The 23,268-nt window shown below is 46.3% G+C and overlaps 2 non-coding genes across 2 annotated transcripts; both read left to right on the top strand.

Moving 5' to 3' along the window:
- The first annotated feature begins 5,721 nt into the window (after positions 1 to 5,721).
- Positions 5,722 to 5,794, top strand: trnaf-gaa (transfer RNA phenylalanine (anticodon GAA)). The gene has a single exon. It is a non-coding gene; the product is annotated as a tRNA-Phe (tRNA).
- Positions 5,795 to 20,888: 15,094 nt separating this feature from the next.
- Positions 20,889 to 20,961, top strand: trnaf-gaa (transfer RNA phenylalanine (anticodon GAA)). The gene has a single exon. It is a non-coding gene; the product is annotated as a tRNA-Phe (tRNA).
- The last annotated feature ends 2,307 nt before the right edge of the window (positions 20,962 to 23,268 follow it).

The raw sequence follows: 23,268 nt of genomic DNA, 5'->3' as shown, positions 1-23,268 counted from the left end.
AGATGGGAAATGGGCCAAGGAATGGCAGGTGGGACAAGTGTGAGGTGATCGATTTGGGACGTTGAACCAGAGCAGAACACACAGAGTGAAAGACAGAGCCCTGGGAGAGTTGTAGAACGGAGAGACCGAGGGATACAGGTACAGCGTTCCCTGAAAGAGCATGCACAGGTAGACAGTGGGGTGAAGAAGGTGTGGACGGGTTCCCATGCTGTGTAATTCTGTGACTCTAAGTGTAAATGGTCCTGTCGTTGTCTAGCTGTAAGCCGGTGAACCTTCACCTGCTCTTTCTTCTCCCAGAGGGACATGGCTGCTGGAAACTGTGGCATCTGGTTGAGCACAGGGAAATGGAGGTTTTCACCGTACGAGCCCGTGACGAAGATGGGATTGACCAGTCCACGATGCAATCCTGAGACAGCAGATCCCAACTGCAATCGAACGGTACTCCTACCGGTTCATCTGAGTCCCATCCTCATCTTGGTGCGAACTTGACAACCGCTAACATTCCTGTCCAATAATGAACTGAGTCATGGGAACGGTGTGAAAACACCTCTCTCGCCTCAGGACCATTTCCATCTCCTCCATCCTGGGGTCTGAGACTTCACCCTTCCACCTCTACATTTAAAAGTTGCCATTTCTGCGTGCCGATGGGTATTTGTCATCCTGACCAGTTCTGCCTGAAACTGATAGTCTCTTGGTGAAATTCGACAATGGGTTCTCCCCCGGGTGGGATCCTCACGTCCAGTCTCCGTGTTCCCGCATCGGCGACAGGAACTTTTCCTGCTCCAGCTCCAGGCTCAGCCCGGCACTGGTCGGAGTCACTGCAGTGGCACTGCTGGTCGAGGGACAGGACTGGAGACCACCGAGACCAGGCACTGAGCTCACACAGAGAGAGCGGTCACAGAAAGCATCGCCTACAATATTGTTTCAAAGTTTCAATGTGATTTAAAAGTAAAGTGGAATAGACCATTTCTGGAGTGTTTGCTGATTTGTGCTCAGGGAGATTGGTGGGGAGTGGGAGGAGGGGCTACAGGCTGCTGACTGTCACCGGGCTCAATGAGTTCCTGAACACACAGACGCTCTGGCTGAGCTTGTTCTCTGAACACTGGGACACACGCTGTCTGAACTGGTTCTCTGAACACTGGGACACACACTGGCTGAGCTGGTTCTCTGAACACTGGGACACAAACTGGCTGAGCTGGTTATCTGAACACAGACACACTGGCTGAGCTGTTTCTCTGAACACTGAGACGCACTGGCTGAGCTGGTTCTCTGAACACTGGGACACACACTGGCTGAGCTGGTTCTCTGAACACTGGGACACAAACTGGCTGAGCTGGTTATCTGAACACAGACACACTGGCTGAGCTGTTTCTCTGAACACTGAGACGCACTGGCTGAGCTGGTTCTCTGAACACTGGGACACACACTGGCTGAGCTGGTTCTCTGAACACTGGGACACACTGGCTGAGCTGTTTCTGTGAACACAGACACACACAGGCTGAGCTGGTTCTCTGAACACTGGGATACACACAGGCTGAGCTGGTTCTCTGAACACTGAGACACACACTGGCTGAGTGGATCTCTGAACACTGGGACACACACTGGCTGAGCTGGTTCTCAACACTGAGACACACTGGCTGCGCTGGTTCTCTGAACACTGGGACACACACTGCTGAGCTGGTTCTCAGAACACTGGGACACACACTGGCTGAGCTGGTTCTATGAACACTGACACACACTGGCTGAGCTGTTTCTCTGAACACGGACACACACTGGCTGAGCTGGTTCTCTGAACACTGAGACACACTGGCTGAGCTGGTTCTCTGAACACTGAGACACACTGGCTGAGCTGGTTCTCTGAACACTGAGACACACACTGGCTGAGATGGTTCTCTGAACACACACACAGACTGGATGAGCAGGTTCTCTGAACACTGGGACACACACTGGCTGAGCTGGTTCTCTGAACACTGGGACACACTGGCTGAGCTGGTTCTCTGAACACAGACACACACAGGCTGAGCTGGTTCTCTGAACACTGGGATACACACAGGCTGAGCTGGTTCTCTGAACACTGAGACACACACTGGCTGAGTGGTTCTCTGAACACTGGGACACACACTGGCTAAGCTGGTTCTCTGAACACTGAGACACACACTGGCTGAGCTGGATCTCTGAACACTGGGACACACACTGGCTGAGCTGGTTCTCAACACTGAGACACACTGGCTGCGCTGGTTCTCTGAACACTGGGACACACACTGCTGAGCTGGTTCTCAGAACACTGGGACACACACTGGCTAAGCTGGTTCTATGAACACTGACACACACTGGCTGAGCTGTTTCTCTGAACACGGACACACACTGGCTGAGCTGGTTCTCTGAACACTGAGACACACTGGCTGAGCTGGTTCTCTGAACACTGAGACACACACTGGCTGAGATGGTTCTCTGAACACACACACAGACTGGATGAGCAGGTTCTCTGAACACTGGGAAACACACTGGCTGAGCTGGTTCTCTGAACACTGGGACACACACTGGCTGAGCTGGTTCTCTGGACACTGAGACACACACTGGCTGAGCTGGTTCTCTGAACACTGGGACACACACTGGCTGAGCTGGTTCTCTGAACACGGAGACACACACTGGCTGAGCTGGTTCTCTGAACACTGGGACACACACTGGCTGAGCTGGTTCTCTGAACACTGGGACACACACTGCTGAGCTGGTTCTCAGAACACTGGGACACACACTGGCTGAGCTGGTTCTCTGAACACTGACACACACTGGCTGAGCTGGTTCTCTGAACACAGACACACACTGGCTGAGCTGGTTCTCGGAACACTGGGACACACACTGGCTGAGCTGGTTATCTGAACACAGACACACTGGCTGAGCTGTTTCTCTGAACACTGAGACGCACTGGCTGAGCTGGTTCTATGAACACTGACACACACTGACTGAGCTGTTTCTCTGAACACGGACACACACTGGCTGACCTGGTTCTCTGAACACTGAGACACACTGGCTGAGCTGGTTCTCTGAACACTGACACAGACTGGCTGAGCTGGTTCTCTGAACACAGACACAGACTGGATGAGCTGGTTCTCTGAACACTGGGAAACACACTGGCTGAGCTGGTTCCCTGAACACTGGGACACACACTGGCTGAGCTGGTTCTCTGAACACTGGGACACACACTGGCTGAGCTGGTTCTGTGAACACTGGGACACACACTGGCTGAGCTGGTTCTCAGAACACTGGGACACACACTGGCTGAGCTGGTTCTCTCAACACTGACACACACTGGCTGAGCTGGTTCTCTGAACACTGGGACACACACTGGCTGAGCTGGTTCTCTGAACACTGAGACACACTGGCTGAGCTGGTCCTCTGAACACTGACACACACTGGAGGGAACACAGTGTCTCAATCACTTTACAGCACCAGTGATCACCAGTCGAGGTTTGATTCCCACCGTTATCCATAAGGAGTTTGTCCACTCTCCCCGTGACCATGTGGGCTTCCTCCGGGTGCTCTGGTTCCCTCCCACATTCCAAAGACGTACGGGTGAGTGTTCGTACATTGCGGCCGTGCTGTGTTGGTGCTGGAGGTGTGGTGACACTCACAGGCTGCTCCCAGCATGTCCCTGCCAGAGGCGATGCATTTCACTGTGTTACCATGTACCTGTGGCCAGTAAAGCTAATCTCTGCAGGCTCGGGTCAGACAGAATCCAGAGTCTACAGGAGTCACTGGTATCCATGCTTACACACATACACACAGTACAGTGTCTTACCAATTTATATCTATTGTGTTTCTTACATTGTAGATTTTTGGGACACATCGGATCCAGAATAACAATTATTTCATTCTCTTTTACACGTGTGTACTGGAAATGACATTGAACAATCTTGAATCAAAATGTTTACATTTGCACATGCAAATCCACTAGACATCCCTCAATAATCTGCACAATTATTAAATGGATTTGCTTCCTGTCACTTGTGGCCAAACTGACCAGTTAAGTGTACTTTCTCATAGATTTTAATATTATGTGCTTAAATTATTGTATTAACTTATTCATAGTATAATATTATTGTTTTGTGTGCTGTGTGTGATGCATGTTGTGTGATTTGCAGGAGCATTGTCTCATTTGGTTGTACTCTACAAAAGTCTTAGGAACATGTAAAAAATTCTGTAAAGCAAAAATATTGAAATGGAAAGTTTCTACATATCAAAAGTTTACCATAAAGAGCAGTAAATTGTAAAAAACGAAATCAAAGCAATATTTGGTGTGAACACCCTTTGCCTGTAAAACTGCATCTATTCTCTCAGGTACACTGTCATGCATTTTTCTAAGAAAATCAGTTGGTGGGTGTTAAATGCATCTTGGAGAACTTGCATAGTTCTTTTTCAGACTTTGACTGTCTCACTTGCTTCTGTCTCTCCAGCTAATTCCAGACAGCCTCGATGATGTTGAGATCAGGGCTCTGTGAAGGCAATACCATCGGAAACGATATAAAAACTCTGGGGTGCCTGTGACTTTTGCACAGTACTGCAGCTTATACACACAGATTGATTGGATATTCACAATGTGATTTGGGAGTGTTCGAAGTTCACATTATTAACCCTCAATGAAAAAGGACTGTTATATAAAGGATAAACACAAGAGATTCTGTAGATGCTGGAAATCTAGAGCAACACATACTAAATGCTGGATAAACTCAGCAGGTCAGGTAGCATCTGTAGAAATGAATAAACAGTCGACATTTCATATCCTGATGGAGCGTCTTGGCCCAAAACATTGACTGCTTATTAACTTCCATAGATTCTGCCGGACCTGCTGAGTTGCTCCGGCATTCTGTGTGTGTTGCTCTGGATTTCTAGCATCTGCAGAATCCCCTGTGTGCATGACTATCAGAGGACAAAGACAGTCAGAGCAGAGTCGGAGTGGGGTGAATTAATGTGCTGGGCAATTGGTAGCTCAGTGTTGTCATTGGTGACCAGAATGGAGGTGTTCTGCAAAGAGGTAATCCATTCGGTGTTTGGGTTTTCCAAAGACCTACTGGTTGGTAGGTTAACTGGTCATTGTAAACTGTCCCATGATCAGGCTAGGATTAAATCCGGGGATTGTAGGGCAGCCCAGCTCGAAAGGTCAGAGGGGCCTATTTCACACTGCATCTCTAAATAAAATAAGATAATATTCTGTAATGGTGAGGGATGAGGGAGAGGAGAACTATTGTTCTGCAGATACAGCAACAGTGTGTTATGAAGCACGGGAGAAATACAATTCTGCAGATACAGTAATGCTGAGGTGCAAGGCACAGGAAAGGTACAATAGTGCAGATAGAGCAATGGTGAGGTACAAGATACTGCAGGAGCAAACTACTGCAGTTAGTTAAATAATCAGGTACAAGTCAGAGGAGTATACAATCCCGTTGATACAGAAACTGTGAGGTACAAAGCATATGGAAAGAATACTGCAGGTGCTGGAATGGTGAGGTGCAAATCAGGGGAAATGCAATTCTGCAGATGCTGGAATGGCGAAATGAAAATCAGGGGAAATACAATTCTGCAGATGCTGGAATGGCGAAGTGAAAATCAGGGGAAATGCAATATTGTACTGCAGATGCTGGAATGGTGAGTTACCATGCAGAGGGAAATACTATACTGCAGATGTTGGAATGTTGAAATATGCAGAACGGTGCAGATATGTCAGCTGAAATAGCTCAGTTGGGAGAGCGTTAGACTGAAGATCTAAAGGTCCCTGGTTCAATCCCGGGTTTCAGCACTGAGACTCGTTTATTGGCACCGTGGTTGCGTGGTGGTTGGTGCATCTCTATTACAGCTCAAGGTCTTGGAATTAAGAGTTCAATTCCGGCGTCCTCTGTAGATTTCTAAGTACTTCCCATGTGCACATGAGTTTCCTCTGGGTGTTCCTGTTTCCTCCCACAGTCCAAAGGTGTACTGGTTAAGAGGTTAATTGGTTATTTTACACCGTATCACCATAACACCGTCCTTGGACTCACTTTACACCACATGCTGTTGGAGCAGTGCTGCCAGGAAAATCAAGGACACGACCCACCCAGCTAACACACTTTTCATCCCTCTTCCATCCGAGAGAAGGCTCAGGATCTTGAAGACTCATACGGCCAGATTTGGGAACAGCTTCTTTCCAACTGTGTTAAGACTGCTGAATGGATCCTGATCCAGATCTGGGCCGTACCCTCCAAATATCCAGAACTGCCTCTCAGATTTTTTGCACTACCTTACTTTCCATTTTTCTATTTTCTGTTTATGATTTATAATTTAAATTTTTAATATTTACTAAGTTTTACTACTTTTAATATTTAATATTTGTAATTCAGGGAGTGGGAAGCACAGAATCAAATATCACTGTGGTGATTGTACATCCTAGTACCAATTGTTTGGTGACAATAAAGTATAAAGTATAAATACATGAGGGTTAAATCAGAGGGTTCCTGGTTGTCACAGCTTGGTGGACTGTATCTCTCAATAAAATAAAGTAAGTAATATTTTGTAATCGTGAGGGACGAGGAAGCAGTGTTTAACAATAACATGGACACAGCAACGGCGAGGTACAATCCGGAGAGGAGCAATAATACAAACGCTGGAACAGTGAGGAACCATCAGAGGAGAACTACAATACCGCAGATACAGCAACAGTGAGTTACAAAGCACAGAAGTAGTACAATCCTGCAGATACTGCAATGGTGAGGTACAAGGCAGAGGAGTATACAATTCTGCAGATCCAGGAATGGTGAGGTTAATGCAGAGAAGAACCACAATTCCACATTTACTGGAATGTTGAGGCTCAGAGCACAGGAGAAATACAATGCTGCAGAGTCTGGAAAGGTGAGGTATGAAGCATGAGGAATACAATACCACTGATGCTGGAGCAGTGAGGTACAAGGCAGAGAGGAAATAAAATACCACACACACAAGAATAGAGAGTTTTAAAGAACAGTCGAACTACAATACTGCAGACGATGGACCGGTGAGTTACAAAGCTCATGGAAATACAACAGTGCAGATGCTGGAATTGTGAGGTACACTGTACAAGAAACATACAATACTGCAGATGCTGCAATGGTGAGGTACACGAGAGTGGAGAACAACAATACAGCAGCTGTGTCAGCGGAAGTAGCTCAGTTGGGAGAGCGTTAGACTGAAGATCTAAAGGTCCCTGGTTCAATCCCGGGTTTCGGCACTGGGACTTATTTATTGGGCATCATGGTAGCTTAGCGATTATTGTGACACTATAAGCCCTCAAGGCTTCAGAGTTCAGTTGCAGTGCACTCTATAAATAAGTTTATACGTGCTCATGGGTTTCCTCTGGGTGCTCTGGTTTCCTCTCACAGACCAAACATGTCCTGCTTACTCGGGTTAATCTGTTATTTTAAACCATCTCATAATTATGTTAGGGTTAAATCGGTGGATTCCTGGGTGGAACAGCTGGGTGGGCTGGAGAGGCCTGTTCTGTGCTCTATGTCTCAATAAAACAAAATAAATAATATTCTGTAATGGTGAGGGACGAGGGAGAGGAGAACTACAATACTGCAGATACAGCAATGCTGAGGTACAAGACAGAGGTGAACCACAAAAATGCAGGCATATCAGCCGAAATAGCTCAGTTGGGAGAGCGTTAGACTGAAGATCTAAAGGTCCCTGGTTCAATCCGGGGTTTCGGCACTGGGACTTATTTATTGTCACCGCGATAGCATAGCAGTTAGTCTGACACTATTACAGCTCGTAGTGTCAGAGTTCGGAATTCCATTGTAGCATTCTCTGTAAGTAACTTTGTACGTCCTTCCCAAGGTGAAGAGCTTTAAAAAGCAGATTTTCTCAGCGCAAGTCGTGATTGGATTAATTCAAAGACGCAGGAGAAGTGTTCCCACACAAGTGTGGCAAAAAGCTTTAAAAACCCAGTCTCCATAAAAGAGGGGTCCCGCCTAGTGGAGCGGTCATCATCAGAGCGGTCTGAGTCAGAGTGGTAAGTCCTTGGCTCAACAGGGCCAGGTGGTAAGAACAGGCGGGAGCAAGGTCAGTAAGTAAGTTCTCTCCGTACTTCTTGTTTTCTTATCGAACTCTTGAGAGAATAGGGGGTGTGTCTACAGGGCCAATGTTCATCATACATCACGTAGAGAACAGACTTCCATCGTTCCTGATTCCCTCTGCTTGGTAAAACCAAATACCATTTCCGGCTGAACTTCACAGAATTTCCCAGCCCAAGAGATTGTTATGCACAACAAATCTGTGAAAGAGTTGTTTAATCAGACCCAGTCCTTGTGCTCTCCCCAGGCCCCTGCGGATATTTCTCTGTTCAATCTGCTTCCATCCCAGATCAACAATTCACCCCTCCCCCTCCTCTTCCCCTACCCCTATCACACCGTATCCGCTGGGAAATCCTGTAAACACCCATCCAGGTGATACTCTACACCTCCCCAGGCAGTAAGGCTGATCATCACCTCCACCCAATCACCCACTCCATCACAAACCCAACCACCACTACTTTATCATTTCCTGTCAATGTACAGACACTCAAAGCTCAGAGTAAATTTATTATCAATGTCTCCATATACAACCCTGCGATTCATTTTCTCAAAAATCCAAAAACCATAACAGAATCAATTGAAAGACCACACCAGCAGGATGGACAACTAGTGTGCAAAAGACAACAAACTGCAAATACAAAAAGAAAGAAAAATGAAATAATGATGGTCATTAAATAAGCAATAAATATCAAGAACATAAGATTGCAAGTCTTTGAAAGTGAGTCCATAGGTCATGGAAACATTTCAGTGATGGAGCAAATGAAGTTGAGTGAAGTTATCACCTTTGGTTCAAGAGCTGTTCCTGAACCTGGTGGTCTGAGTCCTGAGGCTCTTGTACCTCCTTCCTGATGGTTGAGGGGTAATAACTGTTCCTGAATCTGGTGGTGTGGGTCCTGAGGCTCCTGTACCTGCTTCCTGATGGCTGAGGGGTAATGACTGTTCCTGAACCTGGTAGTGTTGGTCTAAAGGCTCCTGTACCTCCTTCCTGATGTTTAACGTGTAGTAACTGTTCCTGAATCTCCTTCCTGATGGCAGCAGCAAGAAATGAGCAGATAATAGGGGAGACTTGGACCAGAGGGCACAGCCTCAGAAAAGAAGGATGTTACTTTAAAACAGAGTTAAGGAGGAATTTCTTTAGCCAGAGAGTGGTAAATCTTGGCTGTGGAGGCCAAGACATTGGGTATATTTAAAGCGGAGGTTGATAGGTTCTAGGTTAGTCATGGTGTCAAAGGTTACGGAGAGAAGGCAGGAGAACAGGGTTGAGAGGGATAATAAATCAACCTTGATGGAATGGCAGAGCAGACACGATGGGCCAAATGGCCTCACTCTGTTTCTATGTCTCTTGGTCAAAGTGCAACACCTCACACCTATCAGCATTATATCCCATCTGCCATTCTTCAGTCAATTCTTCTTGCTGTTCCAGATCCCACTGCAAGCTTTGATAGACTCCCTCACTGTCCACTACACCCCCAATCTTGGTGACATCTGCAAATTTCCTGGGTGAGATGATATCGATGATAACTGGCACCGATCGCTGTGGCACAACATGCTCGATATAGTCAGTGTGTCAGGCGACAGCTTTGCAAAGTCAGAGTTCCAGCTCTTCCAGAATGTTCCTTGGACACAAGGGATCGAGTTATCGGGAAAGGTGGGCCAGACTGGGGCTTGATTCCAGAATGAGATGTGGTCTTAGAGAAATACGTAAAATCATACAGGGCATAGACATGGTATTTACCCCAGGGTTGAGGGGGATAAAGAACGAGAGGGCATAAGCTTAAGGTGAGGGGAATGATTCAATATAAACTGGAGGGTCAATATTTTATACAGGGTGGTACGTACATGGCTTGTGTCTGCACTGTATAACTCTTTGATTGATGACGGATTCACCGTCAGTCCATCAGTTTGTTCTGCTGCTCTTCTCCCATCCCTGTGGAAAATGGAACAGCCTGATCCCTGTCACCAAGGGAGGAGGTATCCATGACGAAGGCAGAAGGTCAAAGGTGACCTTTAGTCAGGGCTGTTCACTTTAGACAGACCTGTTCACCCCGTGGGACAGTCGGAGAGTTCAGGGCAGGATCCCAGGAGTGGGATGGAGGTCACAGGAAGCTCACGGAAGTGTGACTGTGTTCACAAGGGGTCCCAAGTGTAAGAATGTATTCAGGGTGTCAGCAGGGAGAGGGTCCGTGTTCACAGAAGTTCATCAGTAACTTCACTGTGTTTTCCTGGGGGCTACTGACAGTGCGACAGTGTTCACAAGAAGCTCCCAAAAACGTCATTTTCATTATTAATTTATACTTTCCATACAATATTCAACTTTATTTCTCAATTCTTTGAGGTTAATTTAATCTGGGAATAATTTAGAATATTTTGTGCAATATCTCAGACATTCCTTTTTCCCAAGCACCATTTTAGCAACAAATGTCCCTTAACCTGGACAAGGGGTCAGGGAGAATGAACAATCCCACCTCTACCATTCCCAAGGTCACAGACCCAGGGTCACCATGGAAACCTGCTACACCTATCACCCTCAGCACGTCATTATAATCTAGCCACTGACCAAAGCTTTTGCTAAGTATGGATAGGTGACCCTCAGGGAGAGGTCAAATCCTGACATCACAAGGTCACCTTGACACCAGTGGGACACATCACAATGAGATGCAGCATCCTGACCAGATTCAGACTCTGGTCACGTGGAGACCAGAGATTCAGCACTGCTGGAGGACAGTTTGCTGATCTGGTGGCTGCTGTAGACATGACGTGTTCAAACGTCTCCTTCTGGGCTGCAGATTTCACTGATCCCCGCGATGGTGACATTCAGATTGCAGGAAACCGCGATGGGACAAAAGACCTCTTCCTGAGACTCAGGATCCTGGTCCCTGGTGGGACTTCATCCCAAACTCAACCAACCTTCCTGAACAAAATCTTCAGCATCAAAACTCTGAAGAGGAGAGTCGGACCTGGAGAATAGGTGGAGATGTCTGAAGGGGAAGGAAGAACCCTCCACAAGATGGAGAGACTCCCTGATAGAGAGAGAACTCCTGTAACACTGAGACAAAGTACTGATTCCTTCCTTTCCTTCAGGGGACAATGATTACAGTGAGTGTCTTTGGGAGGAACATAGATTAGTTGTTGAGTTTTGGGGATCCGCTTGGGCTAAACTTGGGAATTACTGCTTGGAGAAGTAATTACCCATAAGCTGGGAGCAGTTCCTTAGCAACGACCCACTGTCCTTGTTGTTCCTGACCGTTGCTAAGGAGATGCTCCCAGATCATCCAACCAGGGGTGATGTCAAAGGTCTTTCAGTGATGTCAGACGGTGCCCATTGTCAAACCACAGACCAGGGAACCTGTCACATTTAATACTCAGACAGTGATTCACACTCGTCGGAATCTATAAGTATAAACTGTCTGCTGTTTGTCACCTGTTAATGACTTGGAGAAGGATGTAGGTGTGGTATAATTAGTTTTGTGGATGACACTGAAATTGCAGAGTGGTGAAAGTGAGGGTTGTCTCAGGTTACAATGGGATGGAGACCAGATGGAGAATGAGCCAAGGAATGGCAGGTGGGACAAGTGTGAGGTGATCGATTTGGGACGTTGAACCAGAGCAGAACACACAGAGTGAATGACAGAGCCCTGGGAGAGTTGTAGAACGGAGAGACCGAGGGGTACAAATACAGCGTTCCCTGAAAGAGCCTGCACAGGTAGACAGTGGGGTGAAGAAGGTGTGGACAGGTTCCCATGCTGTGTAATTCTGTGACTCTAAGTGTAAATGGTCCTGTTGTTGTCCAGCTGTAAGCTGGTGAACCTTCACCTGCTCTTTCTTCTCCCAGAGGGACATGGCTGCTGGAAACTGTGGCATCTGGTTGAGCACAGGGAAATGGAGGTTTTCACCGTACGAGCCCATGACGAAGATGGGATTGACCAGTCCACGATGCAATCCTGAGACAGCAGATCCCAACTGTAATCGAACGGTGCTCCTTCCGGTTCATCTGAGTCCCATCCTCATCTTGGTGCGAACTTGACAACCGCTAACATTCCTGTCCAATAATGAACTGAGTCATGGGAACGGTGTGAAAACACCTCTCTCGCCTCAGGACCATTTCCATCTCCTCCATCCTGGGGTCTGAGACTTCACCCTTCCACCTCTACATTTAAAAGTTGCCATTTCTGCGTGCCGATGGGTATTTGTCATCCTGACCAGTTCTGCCTGAAACTGATAGTCTCTTGGTGAAATTCGATAATGGGTTCTCCCCCGGGTGGGATCTTCACGTCCAGTCTCCGTGTTCCCGCATCGGTGACAGGAACTTTTCCTGCTCCAGCTCCAGGCTCAGCCCGGCACTGGTCCGAGTCACTGCAGTGGCACTGCTGGTCGAGGGACAGGGCTGGAGACCACCGAGACCAGGCACTGTGCTCACACAGAGAGAGCGGTCACAGAAAGCATCGCCTACAATATTGTTTCAAAGTTTCACTGTGATTTAAGAATAAAGTGGAATAGACCATTTCTGGAGTGTTTGCTGATTTGTGCTCAGGGAGATTTGGGGGGGTGGGCGGAAGGGCTACAGACTGCTGACTGTCACCGGGCTCAATGAGTTCCTAAACACACAGACGCACTGACTGAGCTGGTTCTCTGAACACTGGGACACACACTGGCTGAGCTGGTTCTCTGAACACTGGGACACACACTGGCTGAGCTGGATCTCTGTACACTGGGACACGCACTGGCTCAGCTGGTTCTCTGAACACTGGGACACACACTGGCTGAGCTGGTTCTCTGAACACTGGGGCACACACTGGCTGAGCTGGGTCTCTGAACACTGGGACACACACTGGCTGAGCTGGTTCTCTGAACACAGACACACACTGACTGAGCTGGTTCTCTGAACACAGAGACACACACTGGCTGAGCTGGTTCTCTGAACACAGACACACACAGGCTGAGCTGGTTCTCTGAAACCTGGGACACACACTGGCTGAGCTGGTTCTCTGAACACTGGGACACACACTGGCCGAGCTGGTTCCCTGAACACTGTGACACACACTGGCTGAGCTGGTTCTCTAAACACTGGGATACACACTGGCTGAGCTGGTTCCCTGAACACTGGGACAGACACTGGCTGAGCTAGTTTTCTGAACACAGAGACACACTGGCTGAGCTGGTTCCCTGAACACTGGGACAGACACTGGCTGAGCTAGTTTTCTGAACACTGGGACACACACTGGCTGAGCTGGTACTCTGAACACTGGGACACACACTGGCTGAGCTGGCTCTGAACACCAAGGCACACTGGCTGAGCTGGTTCTCAGAACACTGGGACACACACTGGCTGAGCTGGTTCTATTAACACAGACACAGACTGGATGAGCTGGTTCTCTGAACACTGGGAAACACACTGGCTGAGCTGGTTCCCTGAACACTGGGACACACACTGGCTGAGCTGGTTCTCTGAACACTGGGACACACACTGGCTGAGCGGGTTCTCTGAACACTGAGACACACTGGCTGAGCTGGTTCTCTGAACACTGGGACACACACTGGCTGAGCTGGTTCTCTGAACACTGGGACACACACTGGCTGAGCTGGTTCTCTGAACACTGGGACACACACTGGCTGAGCTGGTTCTCTGAACACTGGGACACACACTGGCTGAGCTGGTTCTCTGAACACTGAGACACACACTGGCTGAGCTGGTTCTCTGAACACAGAGACACACACTGGCTGAGCTGGTTCTCTGAACACAGAGACACACTGGCTGAGCTGGTTCTCTGAACACTGGGACACACACTGGCTGAGCTGGTTCTCTGAACACTGGGACACACACTGGCTGAGCTGGTTCTCTGAACACTGAGACACACTGGCTGAGCTGGTCCTCTGAACACTGACACACACTGGAGGGAACACAGTGTCTCAATCACTTTACAGCACCAGTGATCACCAGTCGAGGTTTGATTCCCACCGTTATCCATAAGGAGTTTGTCCACTCTCCCCGTGACCATGTGGGCTTCCTCCGGGTGCTCTGGTTCCCTCCCACATTCCAAAGACGTACGGGTGAGTGTTCGTACATTGCGGCCATTCTGTGTTGGTGCTGGAAGTGTGGTGACACTCACAGGCTGCTCCCAGCATGTCCCTGCCAGAGGCGATGCATTTCACTGTGTTACCATGTACCTGTGGCCAGTAAAGCTAATCTCTGCAGGCTCGGGTCAGACAGAGTCCAGAGTCTACAGGAGTCACTGGTATCCGTGCTTACACACATACACACAGTACAGTGTCTTACCAATTTATATCTATTGTGTTTCTTACATTGTAGATTTTTGGGACACATCGGATCCAGAATAACAATTATTTCATTCTCTTTTACACGTGTGTACTGGAAATGACATTGAACAATCTTGAATCAAAATGTTTACATTTGCACATGCAAATCCACTAGACATCCCTCAATAATCTGCACAATTATTAAATGGATTTGCTTCCTGTCACTTGTGGCCAAACTGACAAGTTAAGTGTACTTTCTCATAGATTTTAATATTATGTGCTTAAATTATTGTATTAACTTATTCATAGTATAATATTATTGTTTTGTGTGCTGTGTGTGATGCATGTTGTGTGATTTGCAGGAGCATTGTCTCATTTGGTTGTACTCTACAAAAGTCTTAGGAACATGTAAAAAATTCTGTAAAGCAAAAATAATGAAATGGAAAGTTTCTACATATCAAAAGTTTACCATAAAGAGCAGTAAATTGTAAAAAACGAAATCAAAGCAATATTTGGTGTGAACACCCTTTGCCTGTAAAACTGCATCTATTCTCTCAGGTACACTGTCATGCATTTTTCTAAGAAAATCAGTTGGTGGGTGTTAAATGCATCTTGGAGAACTTGCATAGTTCTTTTTCAGACTTTGACTGTCTCACTTGCTTCTGTCTCTCCAGCTAATTCCAGACAGCCTCGATGATGTTGAGATCAGGGCTCTGTGAAGGCAATACCATCTGAAATGATATAAAAACTCTGGGGTGCCTGTGACTTTTGCACAGTACTGCAGCTTATACACACAGATTGATTGGATATTCACAATGTGATTTGGGAGTGTTCGAAGTTCACATTATTAACCCTCAATGAAAAAGAACTGTTATATAAAGGATAAACACAAGAGATTCTGCAGATGCTGGAAATCTAGAGCAACACATACTAAATGCTGGATAAACTCAGCAGGTCAGGTAGCATCTGTAGAAATGAATAAACAGTCGACATTTCATATCCTGATGGAGTGTCTTGGCCCAAAACATTGACTGTTTATTAACTTCCATAGATTCTGCCGGACCTGCTGAGTTGCTCCTGCATTCTGTGTGTGTTGCTCTGGATTTCTAGCATCTGCAGAATCCCCTGTGTGCACGACTATCAGAGGACAAAGACAGTCAGAGCAGAGTGGGAATGGGGTGAATGAATGTGCTGGGCAATTGGTAGCTCAGTGTTGTCCTTGGTGACCAGAATGGAGGTGTTCTGCAAAGAGGTAATCATTCGGTGTTTGGGTTTTCCAAAGACCTACTGGTTGGTAGGTTAACTGGTCATTGTAAACTGTCCCATGATCAGGCTAGGATTAAATCCGGGGATTGTAGGGCAGCCCAGCTCGAAAGGTCAGAGGGGCCTATTTCACACCGCATCTCTAAATAAAAAAAAATAGACAATAGACAATAGGTGCAGGAGTAGGCCATTCGGCTCTTCGAGCCAGCACCGCCATTCACTGTGATCATGGCCAATCAACCACAATCAGTATCCAGTTCCTGCCTTATCCCCATAACCTTTGAATCCGCTATCTTTAAGAGCTCTATCCATCTCTTTCTTGAAAGCATCCAGAGACTTGGCCTCCACAGCCTTCTGGGGCAGAGCATTCCATACATCCACCACTCTCTGGGTGAAAAAGTTTTTCCTCAACTCCATTCTAAATGGCCTACCCCTTATTCTTAAACTGTGGCCTCTGGTTCTGGACTCACCCATCAGCGGGAACATGCTTCCTGCCTCCAGTGTGTCCAATCCCTTAATAATCTTATATACTTCAATAAGATCCCCTCTCAGCCTTCTAAATTCCAGAGTATACAAGCCCAGTCGCTCCAATCTTTCAACATATGACAGTCCCGCCATCCCGGGAATTAACCTTTTCAACCTACGCTGCACTCCCTCAATAGCAAGAATGTCCTTCCTCAAATTTGGAGACCAAAACTGCACACAGTACTCCAGGTGTGGTCTCACCAGGGCCCTGTACAGCTGCAGAAGGACCTCTTTGCTCTTATACTCAATTCCCCTTGTTATGAAGGCCAGCATGCCATTAGCTTTCTTTACTGCCTGCTGTACTTGCATGCTTGCTTTCAGTGACTGATGTACAAGAACACCTAGATCTCGTTGTACTTCCCCTTTTCCTAACTTGACTCCATTTAGATAATAATCTGCCTTCCTGTTCTTACCAACAAAGTGGATAACCTCACATTTATCCACATTAAACTGTATCTGCCATGCATCTGCCCACTCAGCCAGCCTGTCCAAGTCATCCTGCATTCTCATAATATCCTCCTCACATTTCACACTGCCACCCAGATTTGTGTCATCGGCAACTTTTCTAATGTTACTTTTAATTCCCGCATCTAAATCATTCATATATATTGTAAACAGCTGTGGTCCCAGCACCGAACCCTGTGGTACCCCACTGGTCAACACCTGCCATTCCGAAAGGGACCCGTTAATCGCTACTCTTTGGTTTCTGTCAGCCAGCCAATTTTCAATCCAAGTCAGTACTCTGCCCCCAATACCATGTGCCCTAATTTTGCCCACTAATCTCCTATGTGGGACTTTATCAAAGGCTTTCTGAAAGTCCAAGTATACTACATCCACTGGCTCTCCCTTGTCTATTTTCATAGTTACATCTTCAAAAAATTCCAGAAGATTAGTCAAGCACGATTTCCCCTTCGTAAATCCATGCTGACTCGGACCAATGCTGTTACTGCTATCCAGATGTGTCATAATTTCAACTTTTATAATTGACTCCAGCATCTTTCCCACCACCGACGTCAGGCTAACCGGTCTATAATTCCCTGTTTTCTCTCTTCCTCCCTTCTTGAAGAGAGGGACAACATTAGCCACCCTCCAATCCACAGGAACTGATCCTGAATCTATAGAACATTGGAAAATGATTACCGATGCGTCCATGGTTTCTAAAGCCTCCTCCTTAAGTACCCTGGGATTCAGACCATCAGGTCCTGGGGACTTATCAGCCTTCAGACACAACAGTCTATCCAACACCATTTCCTGCCTAATATAAATTTCCTTCAATTCATCCATTACCCTAGGTCTTTTGGATACTATTATATCTGGGAGATTGTTTGTGTCTTCCCTAGTGAAGACAGAGCCAAAGCACCTGTTCAACTCGTCTGCCACTTCCTTGTTCCCCATAATAAATTCACCCGTTTCTGTCTTCAAGGGCCCAATTTTGGTCTTAACTATTTTTTTCCTTTTCACATACCTAAAGAAGCTTTTACTATCCTCCTTTATATTCTTGGCTAGTTTACCTTCGTACCTCATTTTTTCTCTGCGTATTGCCTTTTTAGTTACCTTCTGTTGCTCTTTAAAAGTTTCCCAATCCTCCGGCTTCCCACTCGTCTTTGCTATGTTATACTTCTTCTCTTTTATTTTGATACTGTCCATTACCTCCCTTGTCAGCCACGGTCTCCCCTTACTCCCCTTAGGATCTTTCTTCCTCTTTGGAATGAACTGATCCTGCACCTTCCGCATTATTCCCAGAAACACTTGCCATTGCTGTTCCACTGTCATCCCTGCTAGGGTATTGTTCCATTGAACTTTGGCCAGCTTCTCCCTCATAGCACCATAGTTCCCTTTGTTTAACTGTAATACTGACACTTCCGAGTTTCCTTTCTCCCTCTCAAATTGTAGATTAAAACTTACCATATTATGGTCACTACCTCCTAATGGTTTCCTTACCTCGAGGTCCCTGATCAAATCCGGTTGCACAACACTAAATCTAGAATTGCATTCTCCCTGGTGGGCTCCAGTACAAGCTGTTCTAAGAATCCATCTTGGAGGGACTCCACAAACTCCCTTTCTTGGGGTCCAACACCAACCTGATTCCTCCAGTCTACCTGCATGTTGAAATCCCCCATAACAACTGTAGCATTACCTTTGCAACATGCCAATTTTAACCCTTGATTCAACTTACACCCTACATCCAGACTACTGTTTGGTGTCTGTAGATAACTCCCATTAGGGTCTTTCTACCCTTAGAATTTCTCAGTTCTATCCATACTGACTCTACGTCTCCTGATTCTATGTCCCCCCTCGCAAGGGACTGAATATCATTCCTCACCAACAGAGCCACCCTACCCCCTCTGCCCATCAGTCTGTCCTTTCGATAGGACGTATACCCTTGAATATTCATTTCCCAGGCCCTGTCCACTTGAAGCCATGTCTCTGTTATTCTACAACATCATACTTACCAACTTCCAACTGTGCTTCATGCTCATCTACTTTATTTCTTAATAATATTCTGTAATGGTGGGGGACAAGGGAGAGGAGAACTATTATTCTGCAGATACAGCAACAGTGTGTTATAAAGCATGGGAGAAATACAATTCCGCAGATGCAGTAATGTTGAGGTGGAAGGCACAGGAAAGGTACAATAGTGCAGACAGAGCAATGATGAGGTAAAAGACACTGCAGGAGCAAACTACTGCAGATAGTTAAATAGTCAGGTACAAGTCAGAGGAGTATACAATACTGCAGATACAGGAACTGAGGTACAAAGCACATGGAAAGAATATTGCAGGTGCTGGAACGGTGAGGTGCAAATCAGAGGAAATACAATTCTGTAGATGCTGGAATGGTGAGGAGCAAATCAGGGGAAATACAATTCTGCAGATGCTAGAATGGTGAGGAGCAAATCAGGGGAAATACAATTCTGCAGATGCTGGAATGGTGAGGTGCAAGTCAGGGGAAATACAATTCTGCAGATGCTGGAATGATGAGGTGCAAATCATGGGAAATACAATTCTGCACATGCTGGAATGGCGAAGTGAAAATCAGGGGAAATGCAATACTGTACTGCAGATGCTGGAATGGTGAGTTACCATGCAGAGGGAAATACTATATTGTAGATGTTGGAAAGTTGAGATATGCAGAACGGTGCAGTATTTCAGCTGAAATAGCTCAGTTGGGAGAGCGTTAGACTGAAGATCTACAGGTCCCTGGTTCAATCCTGGGTTTCAGCACTGAGACTCGTTTATTGGCACCACGTTAGTGTAGTGGTTGGTGCATCTCTATTACAGCTTGAGGTCTTGGAATTAAGAGTTCAATTCCTGCGTCCTCTGTAGGTTTCTAAGTACTTCCCATCTGCACATGAGTTTCCTCTGGGTGCTCCTGTTTCATCCCACCGTCCGAAGGCGTACTGGTTAAGGGGTTAATTGGTTATTTTACACCGTATCACCATAACACCGTCCTTAGACTCACTTTACACCGCACGCTGGCGGAGCATTGCTGCCAGGAAAATCAAGGACACAACCCACCCAGCTAACACACTTTTCATCCCTCTTCCCTCCGGGAGAAGGCTTAGGAATTTGAAGACTCATACGGCCAGATTTGGGAACAGCTTCTTTCCAACTGTGATAAGACTGCTGAACGGATCCTGACCCAGATCTGGGCTGTACCCTCCAAATATCCAGACCTGCCTCTCGGTTTTTTTGCACTACTTTACTTTCCATTTTCCTATTTTCTATTTATGATTTATAATTTAAATTTTTAATATTTACTAAGTTTTACTGCTTTTAATATTTTTAATATTTAATATTTTGTAATCCAGGGAGCAGGAAGCGCAGAATCAAATATCACTGTGATGATTGTACGTTCTAGTACCAATTGTTTGGTGACAATAAAGTATAAAGTATAAATACATGAGGGTTAAATCAGAGGGTTCCTGGTTGTCACAGCTTGGTGGACTGTATCTCTCAATAAAATAAAGTAAGTAATATTTTGTAATCGTGAGGGACGAGGAAGCAGTGATTCACAATAACGTGGACACAGCAACGGTGAGGTACAATCCGGAGAGGAGCAATAATACAGATGCTGGAACAGTGAGGAACCATCAGAGGAGAACTACAATACCGCAGATACAGCAACAGTGAGTTACAAAGCACAGAAGTAATACAATTCCGCAGATACTGCAATGGTGAGGTACAAGGCAGAGGAGTATACAATTCTGCAGATACAGGAATGGTGAGGTTAATGCAGAGGAGAACCACAATTCCACATTTACTGGAATGTTGGGGCTCAAAGCACAGGAAAAATACAATACTGCAGGGTCCGAAAAGGTGAGGTATGAAGCATGGGGAATACAATACAACTGATGCTGGATCAGTGAGGTACAAGGCACCATGGTAGCTTAGCGATTATTGTGACACGATAAACCCTCAAGGCTTCAGAGTTCAGTTGCAGTGCACTCTATAAATAAGTTTGTACGTGCTCATGGGTTTCCTCTGGGTGCTCTGGTTTCCTCCCACAGACCAAACATGTCCTGCTTACTCGGTTAATCTGTTATTTTAAACCATCTCATAATTATGTTAGGGTTAAATCGGTGGATTCCTGGGTGGAACAGCTGGATGGGCTGGAGAGGCCTGTTCTGTGCTCTATGTTTCAATAAAACAAAATAAATAATATTCTGTAGTGGTGAGGGATGAGGGAGAGGAGAACTACAATACTGCAGATACAGCAATGCTGAGGTACAAGACAGAGGTGAACCACAAAAATGCAGGCATATCAGCCGAAATAGCTCAGTTGGGAGAGCGTTAGACTGAAGATCTAAAGGTCCCTGGTTCAATCCCGGGTTTCGGCACTGGGACATATTTTTGTCACCGCGATAGCACAGCAGTTAGTCTGACACTATTACAGCTCATAGTGTCAGAGTTCGGAATTCCATTGTAGCATTCTCTGTAAGTAACTTTGTACGTCCTTCCCATGTACACAGTCCCTCTCTCCAAAGGCAGACTGGTTAGTAGGTTAATTGTACTTTTTAAACCGTACCACAGTTAGGTTCGGGTTAAATCGGTGGATTCCTGGGTGGGCCAGACGGGCCTGTTCTGTGCTCTATCTCTCAATAAAATAAAATAAATAATATTCTGTAATGGTGAGGGACGAGGCAAAGAGCTTTAAAAAGCAGGTTTTCTCAGCGCGAGTCGTGATTGGATTAATGCAAAGTCGCAGGAGAAGTGTTCCCACACAAGTGTGGCAAAAAGCTTTAAAAACCCAGTCTCCTTAAAAGACAGGTCCCGTCTAGTGGAGCGGTCATCATTGGAGTGGTCTGAGTCAGAGTGGTAAGGCTTTGGCTCAACAGGGCCAGGTGGTAAGAACAGGCGGGAGCAAGGTCAGTAAGTAAGTTCTCTCCGTACTTCTTGTTTTCTTATTTAACTCTTGAGAGAATAGGGGGTGTGTCTACAGGACCAATGTTCATCATACATCACGTGGAGAACAGACTTCCATCGTTCCTGATTCCCTCTGCTTGGTAAAATTACACACCGTTTCTGGCTGAAGTTCACAGAGTTTTCCAACCCAAGAGATTGTTATGCCCAACAAACCTGTGAAAGAGTTGTTTAATCAGACCCAGTCCTTGTGCTCTCCCCAGGCCCCTGCGGATATTTCTCTGTTCAATCTGCTTCCGTCCCAGATCAACAATTCACCTCCTCCCCCTCCTCTTCCCCTACCCCTATCACACCGTATCCGCTGGGAAATCCTGTAAACACCCATCCAGGTGATACTCTACACCTCCCCAGGCAGTAAGGCTGATCATCACCTCCACCCAATCACCCACTCCACCACAAACCCCAACCACCACTACTTTATCATTTCCTGTCAATGTATAGACACTCAAAGCTCAGAGTAAATTTATTATCAATGTCTCCATATACAACCCTGAGATTCAGTTTCTCAATAAATCCAAAAACCATAACAGAATCAATTGAAAGACCACACCAGCAGGGTGGACAACCAGTGTGCAAAAGACAACAAACTGCAAATACAAAAAGAAAGAAAAATGAAATAATAATGGTAACTAAATAAGCAATAAATATAAAGAACATAAGATTGCAAGTCCTTGAAAGTGAGTCCATAGGTCATGGAAACAATTCAGTGATGGAGCAAGCAAAGTTGAGTGAAGTTATCACCTTTGTTTGGAGAGCTGTTCCTGAATCTGGTGGTGTGGGTCCTGAGGCTCCTGTACCTCCTTCCTGATGTTTAAGGGGTAATAACTGTTTCTGAACCTGGTGGTGTGGGTCTCGAGGCTCCTGTACCTCCCTCCTGATGTTTAAGGGGTAATAACTGTTCCTGAACCTCCTTCCTGATGGCAGCAGCAAGAAATGAGCAGATAATGGGGGAGACTAGGACCAGAGGGCACAGCATCAGGAAAGAAGGATGTTACTTTAAAACAGAGTTAAGGAGGAATTTCTTTAGCCAGAGAGTGGTAAATCTTGGCTGTGGAGGCCAAGACATTGGGTATAGTTAAAGCGGAGGTTGACAGTTCTCGATTAGTTATGGTGTCAAAGGTTGTGGGGAGAAGGCAGACGAATGGGGTTTAAAAGGATAATAAAAAGTAAGTGCGCATGCGCCGGTCGTGCACGCAGCCTGGTACAGCCGTTCCCATCTATTCTTACTTTCTTCTTCTTACTTTTTAATTTACGTTACTTTTTGTATTTTTTCCTCTCATGGTAACACGTGGAAGCTGCACCCTCTCTAACATGCTGGTAGAGAGAGTTTTATTTGGGTTTTCTTTAGCGCTGGAAATGGTTACATCCCGACACGCGGGACAGAAGCAAGGTCGCATTGTGTATTCCACGGACCAGCAAAGACCGGTCGGCTTAGCGAACAGAGCAGTGGACACCCCTGCTGAAATCCGGAGGAAAACACACAGAGGGGGATCACAAAGCCGAGGAAAGAGGACCGGGTCGAGACAACAGAGACTTTTGGAGAAGAGGAGTTCGGTGGGTAATACCGTTCCGGCTGACCGGAAGTGCACTGAGAGCGGTAAGCGTAAAGGAGTTGGGTGCTTACTGTTCTGGCTAACAACGGATGGTGCAATCCGGGGTATATTATGATCGAGGAACGTGTTTGCAGACTGGATATTGAACTTTTTACTGTTGGACTTCGGCCA

Source organism: Mobula hypostoma, chromosome 21, assembly GCF_963921235.1.
Source record: "Mobula hypostoma chromosome 21, sMobHyp1.1, whole genome shotgun sequence".
In the NCBI taxonomy this organism is placed as follows: domain Eukaryota; kingdom Metazoa; phylum Chordata; class Chondrichthyes; order Myliobatiformes; family Myliobatidae; genus Mobula; species Mobula hypostoma.
The sequence above is the reverse complement of the archived record's forward strand: the minus strand, read 5'-3'. Positions and strand labels throughout refer to the sequence as shown.